Below are 13,448 nucleotides of genomic sequence, written 5' to 3'. Positions count from 1 at the left end.
CGGACCTACACCCCGCTCCTCAGGCCACGCTGAGGGCGCATCCCACACAGCACAGCCAGAGGGACCCACAGCTAGAATGTACAACTGTGCACTGGGAGCGCTGGGGGGGAGAAGAAGAAGGAAAAAAAGAAAAGACTGGCAAAAGATGTTAGCTCACGTGCCGATTTAAAAAAAAAAAAAAATTGTTTTCTAAATGGAATACTAGAGGGAAAAAAATGGAAACTTGATTTTGATAAGAAACATCTCGGTCCACATAAACTTGACTATTTCCTTGAATCCTTGTGTGAATAAGATGCATTTGTAGTGAACCTTATAACCAATCCTAACTTTGTAGATAAATCAAAGGCCATGAATAAACACTAACGCGCAGTTTGACAAAACAGCTTAACAAAGACTATGTAACACACAAATGCCAAATAACATCTCTTTCAGATATCATACCCAGCTCTCTAAATTAACAAAAATCCTTCAGAAAATGTTAACTTGTTTTAAAACGATGAAGTTCCCATTTTGCACAATAGCATTTTATAATAAAATACTGATTCCGTTATTTTTATTCATTTTGTTACAATCCTATTTTTCCGAAGACAAAAGCTGAGGCAGAAAATCTTTTCCTTGTTGGCATCTTAAAAAGCATGAAATTAACTGACAACTAACAAACGTAAAAACGAACTACCCAACAGTGCGACCATGGAGCCCGGCACCCCGCGCGGCCAGCACCCGCGCCCGGCCCCCGCGACTGCAACTGAGGCTCTGAGCAAAGGCAGGCTCTGCAAGGGGGCGGGCCGCAACCCCGCCCAGCGGCCTGAGGGCCCCCCCACCACGCCCGCACGCAGCCCCGCCCTGGCAGCCGCCGGGACAGACGGTGAGGCCGAGAAAGCTGCGGCACAGCGCCGCCGAGAGGGACTCACGTGCAACACTCGGGTTGCGCCCGCACGCAGGCCCCTCAAGGGCCACCGAGGGCTGCTGACCTGGCGCCCCTAAAACCGCGGGCTCCAGTCCCATCGTCATCTTCCCTCCACCTCCTCCCTTGAAGAGCTCACTGTTTCCACTCTGATTGTAAAAGGGATGGGCACCCCATCGCAGAAACTTCTGAATATTCTAAACGGTATACGAAAATAAAAATCATCACTCAAATAACCACTTTTCACTTTGTGGATATATACACTAATACTGTCATCAATCAGGGCATACATGTAGAGATAGTTACATGTGTTCATAAAACTGTAGCATGCTAGGCATACATTTTGCAACCTGATTTTTACACATACGCTGTATAATTTTACACATAAACTATACCACAACATCTTTCCACGTTGATAAGTACAAATCTACATCATTTTCAGGGTGCTTAGTATTCCACTGTATGGATGTATAATCAAAATGATATTTAGATGATTTCCAATTTTTTGCTGTTATGAACACAATACAATGAACTTTTTTTACAAAACATTTCACACATTCACCCAATTATTTCCTTACATTACAAAGAGGAACTGCTGGTTAACGGACTTACATTTAAGATCCTAACGTGTATTACCAAACGGGCCTGCAGAAAAGCTTTATCAACACATCCTTCCAACAGCAACACTGGGTGTTAGCAATCTGTTTAGTCTGTAGCAATCTGATAGGCAAAATAAAATGGTTTCAACTTGCATTGTGTGTGAATTCCATTTTCATGACCTTTGCTTCTTCGTATTAAGCTTACTTTCCTTGATTTTAAGATCTCTAGTAAGAACATTAGCCTTCTGTCCATTATATACGCTGGCAGTATCTTCCCTAGTTTATCAGGGTTTTTTTCACGTTGTTTATGGTGCTCTTTGCCCTTCGGAAATTTTGAGTATTTTAAAGTGAAACCTATTGACCTTTACTTTGCTACATCTAGAGTCATGCTTTCAAAGTCATGTTTCTGATACTTTGATGCTATCTGTTTAATTACTTAGTTCATTTGGAATCTATTCTGAAGTACTGAATAGCTAGTTGCCCACAATACCATTTCACTGAACAATCCACGGTTTCCTCCACTGATTTGCAATACCACTTTTATCACAGACAAAAATTCTCATTTTAAGTCTTTCTGGACCCTCTATATTTTGTTTCACTGATCTATTTTGCACCTATAACATAATGATTTAATTTCTGTATTATAATTAAATATCTGATAGAACAATTAATCTTTAACAAGTTCTCTCAGCCACTCTCTCACAGGTATTGGTCTAGATGAACTTTAAAATATGTTGTCAGATTCTAAAAACCATCCTACAAGAATTCTGACGAGAATTATCACCACCACTCCAGCATACTAGATTTACACTTCTTTGTTTCTACTGACTAGAATGTAAGTTCCAAGAGAAGACGTTTTGTCTGTTTCATACACTGCTATATACCCAGGATTTAGAACTGTATCTGGCACATAACTGATGCTCAACACATATTTGTTAAATGAACAAATGTATCAATTACACAGAATTTCTAGATAATTTCAGGACATTCAAAATATCTACAACATTGAATCTTCCCACTTATACAAATCTTTTTTTTATGACTGTCAATAAACTGTTCAACTCTGTTCCCAGGGTAAGCTCACATAATTTATCTTGAAGCCAGTCAACTTACTGAGTCTCCCTCAACTGAAATCATTTTTCAAATGATCTTTTATGTTTTCTCTGTAGAAAATCTTACTATCTTCAAATACAACAAAAATTTTGGTTTTTACTCTTTAATACTTATGTCACTTATTATTTTTTTGGTGAGGAATATTGGCCCTGAGCTAAGATCTGTTACCAATCTTCCTCTCTGCTTGAAGAAGGTTGTCCCTGAGCTAACACCCATTCCCATCTTCCTCTATTTTATATGTGGGATGCCGCCACAGCACGGCTTGATGAGCAGCATGTAGGCCCACAGCCAGGATCCAAACTCGTGAAGCCTGGGCTACCAAGGTGGAGCACGTGAACTTAACCACTACGTGACTAGGCCAGCCCCTATGTGTCACTTATTTTAATTGTCTTATTGCATTTTCTATAATTTCCAAAACAATGTGGAGTAGCAATGGTATTAGCAAGCTCTTTGTCTTTTTTTAACTGTTACAGGCAATCCTCTAGAGCAGTGTTTCTCAACCTGTTTTTCATTATTACCCCTGTGAGGAACATTTTTAGGTCTTTTTTTCCTAACTGTCCCAGTAAATTTTAATATCATAAATATGCTGTATATTTGTATCATATACTATATGTAGATCTGTACTTTATACATAAACATTAAGATGTTTTGTTCCCTTAAGAGCTAATTTTCAATTATTGCATGCTCTAGCATTTCACCACTAAGTACGTTTGCTATTGATGTTAGGTAGCTAATACTTTATCACGTTACAGAAAGTATCTTTCTATCTTTAGTTCATTCAAAGTCTATTTTTAAAATTAAAAATGGATATCGAATTTTATCAAATATCTTCTCAGCAACAAGATAAATTTTACCTATTAATATAGTGAATTGGAACAATAAATTTCTTATCAATGAATTAATCTATATTCTAGGAATAAACATCACATGGTTCCATTTTATTAGTCCTTTAAACATTCCTAGATTTGATTTGCTAATACTTTATTTAGGAATTCTAGATCTTAAATCTTATTTACAGTAAGTCAGAAATTATCTTCTCTTGTACTTCTTTTATTGTCTGTTGTAGTATCAAGAAGCATTCAGCAGTTATAATTATTATATTATTGAGCATTTACTGTATCCAGAGTGCTATGCTGGCCTAGAAAGAATGTGAAGTTTTCCATACTTGTCATTTTATAGTTGTGTAAAGAATATAGGAATATTCTGTTCCTTGTAGGTTTCCCTCACTGGCTTGTAAAACCATACATTTCTAGTGCCTTATTATGTTTATTTGAGAATTCCCTTCATGGTTACAGGACCATATTTATAAAACTTATAAAGAGAATTTTAGCGTATTTCTCAGAAAGTTAATATTTCATTCTGATTTTGAAATTTAGTATACTACTACTTTCTTTCATTGCTGTAGTTTCCTCACCTTTTTCATTGTCCTGAGTATTTGTAAGTCTCTCTTTTTTTCATGGTTAGACCCGTCAATGCTTTCTGTTTTAACCATCTTATAGTAACAGTCCTTGATGTAAACGGTAAATTCCATCTTCTTTTTTCAGGAGAGGTGTTACCTAACTCATCACTTGCAGCTTCAGTATTTATTAATTCCTCTTCCTTGCATTTTATTCTGCTGTTCTTTTTCTATCCGTCTGAACTGAAGGCTTAGTTCATTTGTTTCAGTCTTCCTTATATTTAATAGTAACATTTAAAGCCACTATTTTTCCTACTTGTAGCTTGGGTCATATACCACCCATTTTTATATGCAACGGTCTCATTGTTCTTAAAAAGATCTGATGCAATTTTGATTTCTTCTTTGACCCAAGATTAACTTTAGAAAGCTTTAAATTATTCCACAGTTAACAGTTTACTGTTGAACTTTTTAAGTTAAAATTCTAGCTTTTATGTGTTTCATTCTTATCCCTGTTGACTTGTTTTGGTCAGAGAATGTGATCCATAAGTGTCCTAATTTGGGGAATTTATTAAGGTTTCTTCTGTGGAATTCCTTCATTTAGCTATTCCATGAGCTTCCTGGGTGAATATTTTAGATCAGGAGTCAGCAAACTACAGCAATTGAGAAATACAGTCTGCCATCTGTTTTTGTAAAGAAAGTTCTAGCGGAACACAGCTACGTGAATTTATTTCCATGTTGTCTACGGCTCCTTTCTCACTACAACACCACAAGTGAGTAGTTGCAACAATTATGGCCAAAAAAGCCTAAAGTATTTACTATCTTGCCCTTTCAGAAAAAGAGTGCCCAAGAACAAATCAGTATCCTTCTCTCCCAACACCATTCTAACCTGAAACATTTTCAGCTGAAACTCCTTGAATTTCCAGATAAACAGTAAGGCTCCTCTCTTGTTTCTAGCACTAGTATTTTCATCCTAGTGACTGGAACATAGAAACCAAGAAAGAAAATCAAAACCATTGGCATGTATGATGGCATCTTCATTCTGGAAGCCATTTTGATGCAAAACTGAATAAATCTTCCAAATATTACTTATGTTCACAATAAGAATTTCAAAAGTTGTTTCAGCATCCCTTTCAGAAATTAACATCTATTAAATCAGTGGCATTGCACAGAATTGAGAGATTTGGTGCTCTGCTTTTTTTGTAAGCACTTTACAAGTTTTTTTCTTAACAGATTATTTTTTTAATAGTTTTAGGTTTGCAGAAAAATTGCATGTAAAGTACAGAGAATTCCCATATACCCCTTTTCCACCCCCACAAACAGTTTCGTCTATTATTAACATTTCGCATTAGTGTGGTACATTTGTTACAAATGATAAGCCAATACGGATACATTATTAACTAAATTCCACAGTTTGCATTAGGGTTCACTCCTTGTGTTATACATTCTACGAGTTTTGACAAATGCGTAAATACACGTATTCACCATTACAGGATCATATACAATAGTTCACTACCTTAAAAATCCCTTTTTTCTCCTCTCTTAGGATATCAATTATACTTCTTAAACTTTTTTCAATGGTTTCCCTAGAGTTTGCATTACACATGTACAACTAATCCAAGTTGACTTTCAAATAAGATTATAGCGCTTCATAGGTTGTGGAAGTACTTTGTAACAGATTATTCCCGATTTCTCCTTCCCATCCTTTATAACACTGCTATCATTCATTTTAATTACCTATAAGGTATAATCACCAAACGCTTCATTGCTGTTACTATTTTAAACAAACTATTATCTGTTAGATCAATTAAAGGTAAGAAAAATTGTATTTTAATCTTCATTTATTCTTCTCTAATGCTCCTTTAGGTAGACTGAGTTTCTGATCTATATCATTTCTTTCTGAAGAATTTCTTTTAATGTCTTGCAAGGCAGCCTACTGGGAGACAAATTCCTGCAATTTTTGTATGAGAAAGTATTTTTTATTCACTTTTGAAAAATAATTTTACTTGTACACAGAATTCTATGTTGATTTTTCTTCTTTCAGCACTTTATTTCACTCTTTTCTTATTCCACTCTTTTCTTGCCTGCAGGGTTACTAAAAAGAAATCCAATATAATTCTTATCCTTGATCCCACATGGGTAAGGTGTTTTCTCCTCTGGCTTACTTCAAGATTTTCACTTTAGTTTTGATTTTCCGTAGTTTAAATATAAAATGACTAGACGTCGATTTTTTAGTACTGATCCTGCTTGGTATTCGCTAAGCTTATTGGATCTGTGGTTTGTTGTCTATTATTAATTTTGGAAAATTCTCAGCCCTTGCTTCAAGTCATTTTCACAGACAGGCCCTCTTGCACAGGGCAAATGGAGACTCACCCACCACATCCCCCACAGCCCACTACCGTCCCCAACATTATCCCCCAGAGTCATCTCCCCCACCCTGTCCTCCACCCTGTCCCCAACACTGTACACTGAATAAGAACAAAGAAAAACTGAGAAAAAGTAAAAGAAAGAAAGAAAAAGAGTAGAGGAAAAAAATATATAACAAACAAAACAGACAAAAAGCCAAAAAGGGAAAAAGTTAACTACGGTCAAAGTCCCTCAGGTCACCAAAAATCAGCTTCCTGGGTTAAAAGGAACAAAACCTAGGCTCAGCCAGAGACTTGTACTAATGGAATCCCCTAACACTGGTTCCACACGAGGTCATAGCAAGAAATGAACAATCACAGTAGGGGGTAATCCACGTGGTTTCCTCACCTTTTAGTCTCAAGAACACTTTTAAGAAAAAAACAAGGAGGGGGCCCCAATGGGATTTTTGTTTATGTGCACTATAGCAATCAGTAATTACTTTATTAGAAATTAAAACTTATAGGATGCTTCAGTGGCTTTTTCATTTTAAGTTTGAAAAGCCATAATAATTTTGACTTTTGAAAAGCTCATACTGTCTACACTTAAAATAATTCCTTTCTCTTTAATCTCTGAATGATTGGCCTCAACGTGATGCCATAATTTAACTGGCAATACAATACTATAAGAAAATATTCTGTTGAATAAGAAAAGACAAGGTACATTATTAACATCGCTAAAGCTGAGAGGAAGATGGCTGTCATCATATTTTCATTTCTTATTTACAGTTTTGCCTAAGGTCTTTGGAGTCGATTCTCCCTTCCATGAGCCAGAGAACCCACAATGTCCACGGGTATTTCAAATGTAGATGCTGCAACTGTGGGACAGGAAAGCAAGTCCTCTACCCTTTCCCTTTCAAGCCAGCGATCCATCATGCTCTGTGTCTGTATTGTTCAGCACAGATGGGAGTCCAAATGCTGGACATGACCCCACTGCCTCATGGGAGAAAACTAAGAAGCCCCTTCAGTTATTCCTCTTCTAACATTCTTTGTTTCTGTAGATCCAAGTTTCTAATCTATATCATTTCTCTTCTCTCTGAAAAACTTCTTTTAACATTTAAGGTAGATCTACTGGCAAAAAATTCCCTCAATTTTTGTTTTTCTGAGGAAGTCCTTACTTCTCTTCCTTCTGAAGGATAATTTCACTGCATATAGAATTCTAGGTTAATGGTTTGCTTGCTTGCATGGTTTCTGAAGAGAAGTTATGATGCAATTTTCATCCTTGTCCCTCTATAGGTAAGGTGTTTTCTTCCCTATGGCTTCCTTCAAGATTTTCTCTGTCTCTGATTTTTCTGCAGTTTGAATATATGTCTCAGTGCAGATTTTTTGGTATTTGTCCACTTACTGTTCTGAGTTTGCTGGATCTGTGGTTTAGTGTCTACCATTAATTTTGGAAACTTCTTGGCCATTACTACTTCAAATATTTCCTGTTCTTTTCTCTCTTTCTTCTCCTTCTGGTATTTCCATTATGTGTGTTACACCTTTTTATTTGTCCCACAGTTCCTGGATATTCTGTTCAATTTTCTTCAGTGGTTTTTCTCTTTGCATTTCAGGTACTGGCTTTTCTTCAAGCTCACTGATTCTCTCCTCAGCCATATCCGATCTACTGATGAACACATCCAAGGGAGTCTTCATTTCTGTTACGGTGTTTTTTATTTCTACCATTTTCGTTTGAGTCTTTCTTAAAGTTTTTCTCTCTCTGCTTATATTACTCATCTGTTCTTGCATGTTACCACCTTTTGATTAGAACCCTTACCATATTAATCATAGCTGTTTTAAATTCCTGGTTTGATAATTCCAACATCCCTGCCATACCTGAGTCTGCTTCTTATGCTTGCTCTGTTTTTCCAAACTGTTTTTTGTCTTTTAGTACACCTTGTAATGTTTTGTTGAAAGCTGGACATAATGTATTGATTAAAGCAATGCAGTACTGGTTCCCACAGAGATTTCCACTCTGGTTAAGTTGTGATTCTCTGTATCTGTCTGTATGTCTTTCCAATTCAGGGGGGAAGCAGTTTGCTCTGACCTCCTTTCTCCAAAGGATAAAAGAAGAGTTCTTAATTTTCAATTTGTTCAACATTTTTCTTACTCTAAGGACAGGAGTGATGACCTGCAAGCTCATCACATGCTGGACCATAAATTGCAAGAGATTGGTTTTTAATATTTACATTTCTAAATTGTATTAACACAAAATTAAAGAAGTAAACTGTTAAAATTTACTCAAAGCTTTGATATATATAAAGAGAGATCTAAAAGACCTATTTTAATGGGATATAGATTTAATTAGATAAAATTAAGAAATTTGTGCACTTTTTTTTTTTAACACCTAACATCTGTTGCCAATCTTCCTCTTTTTTTTCTCCCCTAGGCCCCAGTGCATAGTCGTATATCCTAGCTGTAAGTCATTCTAGTTCTTCTATGTAGGATGCTGCCACAGCATGGCTTGTTGAGTAGTGTGTAGGTCCATGCCCAGAATCTGAACTGGTGAACCCCAGGCCCCTGAAGCAGAGCATGCGAATTTAACCACTCAGCCACGGGGCTGGAGCCCTGCACTCTCCATTTTAAATTCACATTTACCAAAAAAAATCAACTGATAACAATATAATACAACTATCTTTTTAGTTTTATTGGTTAGTTTTCCACTAAATCAGTACCACCTTAGCCTCAACACATCATAAGGCTGTGGCCAACACAGCAGTGTATTATCATACATTTATGTATTCAGAACTGTAAAATGCAATTTTTAAAGTGGCTAGAAATGAGAAAGATTTATATTTCTTAGACCCACAGAATCCTTGGGGTGAGAAGTGGCAGGAACATTCCTTAGTAGTACAGTTCTTGAGCTGAGTTTGCAAAGGTACAACATAATACAGCAAGGCCTCATTTTTTAGACGCCATTAACAATGAGATATTTATAATAGGGCAAATTTCCAAATAGGGTAAGTTTATACTTTAAAATTATACATACATATCTATTTTTTAACTATTTTAACTATTTTTGCAGGAATCTTTCTAAATTGCATTTACCTTACAATAGTATATGGAACATAATTTAACTTAAAAAAAATCATTCACAGCCATATCATAATTGACTGTTCTGTACACGTTTCTAGGTTATTGCTTCAGTCTGCAGTGTTTTATGAGCTTCCTTTTTATAGTCATCTCAATTGATATCAGACTCTTACTGATACTTAAAATCAGGGTGCCAGTCTCTGACAATCTATTTCCTCTCCTTCCAAGTTGTTGCTTCTAATCTGTTGTGCTGCTCCTGGACAACCATCACTCTCTCCAACTCTACTCCTATGCTAGCTTTTGTTCACTTCAGTTCTTGAGCATTCCGCCAAGATAGGAGTGATGAGGGAGCTCCATGTGTCCTAGCTGCCCTCCACACCTCTGTCAAGTTAGAAAGAACCCAGAGCTTCTTGTGATCCTGCAGGCAGGATTTCTCACCTGCAGCATAATCACAGTTTCGACAGGGTCATTCTTTGTAAAGAGAGATATCCTGTGTGTTGCACAATGTTGAACAGTGCATTTGGCCCCTACCCACTAGATGCCAATAGCACACCCCCAATTGTGATGATCAAAATGTATCTCCACCCCATGTCAAATGTCCCCAGGGAAGGAGAGAGTGTCACCCCCTAGCTGAGGACGACTGCTCCAGGGATTAGAATGGAGGAGAGCTGGGTGCTCGGTATAAGACCTCCACAGCCTCTGCATCACCTTGGAAGAATGAGAATGAGGCCTGGATCTCAGCATATCCCTGGGAAGACTCCCACTCCTCTTGCCCCTCAAGCTCCCAGCCTCATCACCACCATCTTCCTTGATGTTATGTCCATTTATTCACACCTCAGCCACAGGAAGAAGCCTTGACTACTGATCATCCCACATCCCCAGGCTCTAATCCCTGTTTATTCGGACTGTCCCTTTCCTGGCCCTATCTAAAATAAGAACAAAGTGACTCTGAGGGAGGAGTTTTAATTGTGACAGGTTTTCACTCTATCTGTGGTGGTCCTCTAGGTTCCAGATGTTGATGTCAAACAATGACCAAAAAGTACATATACAAAAGCTCAAAAGAGTGGCTTCCTGAAACCCACTGCATCCAAACATAGGAAACTGAGAATTATAATGACTTCTACTCAAATTTTATATTGCTATGCTGGGTTCAAAGAGTAACAGAACTATCAAACTCCAAACTAGAAATTAAGCAAAAAATGCCAAAGTGGTCATAATTCACATGCAATCACCCAAATTTGAATCATTATACCTAAATAAGGATAACTCTAAGGTCAAAATGAGTTTTTTACTGTCATGATAATTAAGAACAGGTGGTTCTAAATGAATGCTAAAGATTGCTGACATAATTATTTCTTCTCCTTCACAAAATTCTGTATAAAAATAAATATGAAATTTGTTTAGCCTTAAATAGATCACTCCCAAGTGATCACTTCTATTTATTTATTTCTTCTTTTATTTATCCTTTCAGCTAGCTAGCATTTGGGCTATGTTTCCTCAGAAGAGTTCACATACCCTGTAAAAAAACTATCTTGTACAAAATGTGTACTGTGAACACTTCTAAAAGCTCAAAGTGAAAATGAGTCTGGATCATGGTAAAGAAAAAATATTTCCAAAACACAGCAGTAACTTCAAAAGTAATTGGGAGGAGGTTAGATATCGTGAATGCTTTCTCTCATACTCTTTTCTAGGTCAAATTTATGTCTCTTCTCATCGGTAAAAAGAATCACTACTCTACCGATCTTTTTTCCACTCTGCTACTAAAAACTGAAGCTTTGATAGAAGGTCTTGGTCCTTGTACTAATCATGTTTTTTATTTTCTGTATTTTATGATACTTTGACATCTTGGGGCCTGGCAAACCAGGAAGGGAACTGGCTCTCTGAGGGTTAGGTAATTCCTAGAGATAGCAAACAACTTGCATGAGGCCATGCTTTTGATATTAAGCAAACATCAATTAATAATGTTATGTTTACTGAGGGATTATTATGTTCTTCCTATATAATAACTTAATCTTCACAACTCCCTTATGAGGCTGCCCCATTCATACTTTGTCCAATATCCCATAAGCAGCAACTGGAAGAGCAGGATTCACACCGAGGCAGTTTGGCTCCCGTGGCTGTGCTTGTAATCACACATACACACACACTGCTGTCCTTCATACATGAAAAAGGCACCAAAAAAGAACAGTTTTCAGAAATGCTGACAAGCTGACCCCTCAACCCAACTCTGCAGGGTGGCCATGGACATACACTGAGAGATAACTGACTGGCATTAAGGACACCATCAGTAGTTCTCATTAGTACGAAGCAAATTGACTTAGACGGGGCAAAGAACATTGATGTCATCAGCACCACACTTTAGCCAGGCAAAACAACTTGCTCAGCTGGGAAAGACACAAACTCGGCAAAAAAAAAGAAAAAAAAGCCACTTAACTAGGAGTCAGAAGGCCCAAAATGGCCCCCACAACAGAAAACCAAGACTTAATTACAATTTTAGCCCTTCCCAGGAACGTGACCTTTAAACAGTCAACCTGAAATTTCCTGAGTTGCACTAGTGAGGTATCCTACATGATAAAAACTCCTGCCATTCCCTTCCCTCCAAAAGAGAAGATGTCAGGCCTAAAAATAATCTTTTCTTTTGCTACTAGTTCCCCGGGCCCCACACTTCTTTCTATAAAACCTTCCATTTGGTATAACTCTTTAGTGTGCTCTTCCAGTTGCTAGATGGGATCCTGCCCAATTCAATGAATTAATTGCTTAATAAAGCCAATCAGATCTTCAAAGGCACTTGGATGACTTTTGTTTTTTTAACAAATATGGTGGCAGTGGCAGGACCAAAGCGAACTTCTGATGGCATTCAGGGGTGAGAAACACAGGCATGGTGCCCCACGAACTCTTTTGTGTTTACTGTCTCTCTTGACCGTTTCCAAAGGCTGTTGGTAAGTTTCTTCTGGTCAAGCTCCATTCTCTTTGCATTCAAGCTCCCGATCTAACTGACTTTCCCTTATGGGAGACCTCAGATCGAGCTGGAAGACAAGTCTGCTCAGAGCCCAACTGAGCTGGCAGAGGATTCTCCTTGAAGCCAACTGAGCTGGCAGATTGTTCTGCCCAAAGGCAAGCCCCTCGCCTTTCAGACTGCAATGTGAGGACGCAGTAACATCTCTTGGTTTTTGCCAATATAGAGGAAAATCCCAGCCCTTAGCTCTGTCCCTGAATTCCATAGTGAGAGCTGCTGACAGTTTAGCCTGCAGCTCCCCATTTGTTTGGAATCAGCCCCTAGATTCCATGCTGGGAACTGCTGGTGGCAGCTGCAGTACTCCATTTTGTCTGGAATCAGTCTGCAGTCCCCATTCCTTGGAATCTGCTGGTCCAATCCTCTCCCCAGTCGCAGATTCCATGAGAATCTCTGGTTCTGTGCACAGGCCTTCTCCCAGCCAGCACACAGTAACATATCTTGGTCACTGCTAATCTATTAAAGTGTACGTGTTTGTTTACCTTGTTTTGTACAGATAAACGCTAACTAAAAGAAATGGGATCTGTTACATCCAAAGAGTTGAGTATGCCACCTTTTGACTCAACTGTTCACTTGATGTTTAAGAACTGTAGTCTCAGAAGCTGCAGATATCTAGCAAGACGGGAAAACTTTAAGGGGTATGTTCCAAATAGAAAGATCATTTAAAAGGTGCACTTAAAAGCAAGGGCTCCCAAACCAAACAGAAGGGGATGCATATTTAAATTAGCATGGAGAAACTCACAAAGGTTCAAGATTCCAAAATATCTTCATTGAAGGATTCATTGCAAAAGGCTAATGAAAAATTGAAAAGATAAAAGGTACCTAAAACAAAAGCTACAACCCAATTCTTTAAGGAATTAAAACTGGCTGTCTTTGTTTTACAAATGTAGTTTTTACAGAACCAAAGGTGTGGCTCTAGAAGTTCAAAGTTTACCTGCCCTTTTTGCTAATCCCCCAAACCTCACCTATTCATCTCAGAATACCTGGAGATACTGGGGCCTTAGAAACAGAA

At 37.8% G+C, this 13,448-nt stretch overlaps 1 protein-coding gene across 5 annotated transcripts in view; it reads right to left on the bottom strand.

The window, feature by feature from the left end:
- EXOC2 (exocyst complex component 2) overlaps positions 1–13,448 on the bottom strand; it is a 203,679-nt gene that overhangs the window by 174,693 nt on the left and 15,538 nt on the right. The gene's annotated exons all lie outside the window — the stretch shown is intronic.

Source organism: Equus quagga, chromosome 15 (assembly GCF_021613505.1).
Source record: "Equus quagga isolate Etosha38 chromosome 15, UCLA_HA_Equagga_1.0, whole genome shotgun sequence".
NCBI classification, from domain to species: domain Eukaryota; kingdom Metazoa; phylum Chordata; class Mammalia; order Perissodactyla; family Equidae; genus Equus; species Equus quagga.
The sequence above is the reverse complement of the archived record's forward strand: the minus strand, read 5'-3'. Positions and strand labels throughout refer to the sequence as shown.